This window comes from Geospiza fortis, unplaced genomic scaffold (genome assembly GCF_000277835.1).
Source record: "Geospiza fortis unplaced genomic scaffold, GeoFor_1.0 scaffold55, whole genome shotgun sequence".
Classification (NCBI taxonomy): domain Eukaryota; kingdom Metazoa; phylum Chordata; class Aves; order Passeriformes; family Thraupidae; genus Geospiza; species Geospiza fortis.
In genome coordinates, this window is record NW_005054308.1 from 3,111,625 (window position 1) to 3,114,782 (window position 3,158).

Sequence of the window (3,158 nt, forward strand, 5' to 3'; positions counted from 1 at the left end):
GGGGTTTTGCGCTCGATCTGGGCCAGCTGGCTGCAGGAAGGCAAAGCAGGGCTGATGTTCCCTCCCCAGTGCTCTCCGAGCAGTTTGTGTTGGCTCTGCTGCAGTGAGAGGGGCTTTGCTCCAGGAGAGCTGCCCCTCACTGCGGCTGCACAGCCCTGCTGGGCACCCTCCTGCTCCAGCAGAGGGGACGGGGACGGGGACAGGGATAAGGACATGGAGCCCGAGGTCCATGAGCATCCTGAGGTGTGCCAGGATGCTCAGCACCACTGCAGCCTGGGGACCGGCTTCCTCGTGCTCTGTGTGTGCACAGGTTTTGCTCAGTGATGTAAACAGTGTTTACATCACTAAGCAAAGAAGATGTTACCACAATAGTTTGATGACTTGTCAAGTCTAGTTTGATGGCAAATTGGCACTCCAGCCCCACGGGCAGGTGGTTGTGGTGCAGAACACCAGAGCCATTGTGTTCCTTCAAATGACACTGGGTTGTCCCTGTGTGCCTGTCCTGGTGGCACAAGCTGGTGGGTGGGAGCAAGGCTGGAGCTGATAAAATAAATAAATAAAACCTTCATAAAGGAATAATACTCAGCCTGCTGCAGACAGGGTTTTCCCCAGCCCACTCAAACTCTCCCAGACCAGTCCCTGGAACAGGGAGCAGAGGTGACCCAGAGTGACACAGGGCTGGGCAAGAAGGAACAGCTTTTGTGGTAGCAGCACATGGGAATTGCTCTTTCCTGCAGGAATATGAGGCCCCAGCAAGGCCACTGCCAAGATCCTGATGATGAACACTCCACTTGTGCCTGCTCCAGCCTGGACACTGCTGACTCTGGGCAGGCATCCCAGTGCTGGGGAAAGCATTTTTGGGAGTGCAGTGCCACTGGGCTGGTTTGCATTGCCATGTGGACTACACCGAGTGCCTGCAGAGCAACTTCATCCCCTGGGATTACCTAGGAGCAGCTGAGGAAATTGTCCTACTGCCTGCAGTGGCACTTGCTGTGCCTGTGGAGGGACAGCTCTGCTATGGCTCCCAGCTTTGGCACTTTTACTGAGCTCCACGTGAACCACTGGAGCAGCAAAGCCACAGGAGAAGGGTGGAGAGTCTGAAATCGTGGGCTCTTGTCAGGTACAAACACTGCTTGGCTGTACAGCGGCTACTTCCCATGTGGTTAATGCAAAGAAATGGTGAAAATAACTAAAAGCAGCATTTGCTGTAGTGATGGAGCAGAATCCACCTGACAGAGACAGAGCCCTGTTTCAGCTGCCCAGATGCTGCTGCATTCCCAGCTCAGAGTCAAGAAGCACTTGGAGATCTTTTCTGGGTAAAGGCACGGACTGTTTGAGCCAGAGGGCAATGGCTGAACTTCTGGAATTAACTGCAGGCCCTTGGTGTGTTGGAGCAGCAGGACAGATGGAGGCTGGGAATGACAGACCAGAGCCCAGCCTGAGCAGGACTTCCACTGAGTGTGACACCTAAACTGCCAGTGTCCCCCACTCAGTGCAGCTCCTCTCTGGGTTTTCCCAAGGCAGATGTGAACCCCAACATGAAATGCCTTTAAAACACAAACATGGCCTGACACTTGTCCTAACGTTTCTTACTCTACACTTGATGAGGGAAGAACAACCAAACCAGGCTGGATGGCACAGAAACCACCAAGGAGCAAATCTGTGCTGGAGCTGTGGGGTTAAAGAGCTTCTCCTTAGTCAGCTCCCACCCACGGGCACAGAAACTACTCAGGAATTACAGCTGAGCAACCCACCAATGCCAGCATCCACACTTTCCTGAAATTACAGAGGTTTTTAGTCTTATAAAAGTATATTACAGGCACATCTATAATGACTGTCTTGAGATATCTATATATGAAAATCTATAAGGGTAAATACCTATAGATAGATAGCTCTATAGTTTTTCATCTGAGGATAGTTAAGATATCTTGAATATCTGCAAATGAAAAGCTATATTCCTAGAATTTAAGGCTGAAAAATCCAATTCCACATGGGAAGAGAGAGAAGAGTTTACTTGTGTGCTGAGCTGTACTCAATGATACTTGTGGATCTCCTCCAACTCAGAATATTCTCTGATCCTGTGTGATTCTGTGTGGCACCAGCCTCCACCAAGGCTCAGTCTTGGGGTGCTCACAGCACAGGGGGTGCTCACCCTGGACAGGATCCATCCTCTGAACTTTGCCTCCAAGGAAATATGACATTGGCAGCTACCAAGAAGCTGGTGTATGCATCAGTGATTTGAATAGTGGTTATTTTGAAAATATTTTTATTTTTTCTGGTGTTCCTGGGTATTGGGAGCATGGCAGATGTTCTTGGGTGCTCAGGACCAGCAAGGGTGATCCAGGCTGAAGGCTTCCCCCTTTCCCAGCCCAGGCCAGGCAGCAGCACAGGACAGCCACTGCCTGTGTCACGCACAAATCGGCATTTTATGCTCCAGCAGATGAAGAACTGCTGTTCTCACAGCTGTCTGACACAGCAATCATTCTTTGGGAAGTTCCTGGAGGAGGCAAAGCAAAAATCCACCCAAATACAGGCAGAACACTGCAGAAGCCCAGTTTCCTGGGCAGCCTCCACTGCCCAGGCAGGACCTCTCTCCCTGACCCCCTTTTCCCCCCGGGATTTCAGCACCCACTCCCACCCCCACACTCCTGGTTTGTAACCAAAGGCCACTGCAAACTAGACTGAGATCACCAGATCATTCTATGTTAGACACTAAACAGACGTGAGATGATCACTTCAACTTAATTATATCATAATTAAGCCTTCATATTCCTGTCATCTGGAACTGTCAACGGCAGCCTGAGTGGAGCTGCTGCTCCTCTCCAAGAGCCGTCACTCAGTGCTCCTGAGAGGTGTCAAAATAGGGGTAATTGTGCCTGCAGAGCCAGCTCGTGGCTGTAAACAAGAGGCTGTGCTTCACTCCAGAGCTCTGCAGTGCAGCAGGGGCTCTGCCATTCCCTTGCCAGGGCTGTGGGCTAATGATTGCCCAGGCATGTGGCAGCCTCGTCACCCACAGCACCCTTGGTGTCCCATGTCCCAGCACTGGCACCAGCATTGCACCCCCACATGAAACCCTCCTTGCCTTGTGAGAGCCAGCTGTGTAAAACGTGTATGTAATCATGTTATTGGGAAAAGTTAATTTTAGTCTGCATGAGCTT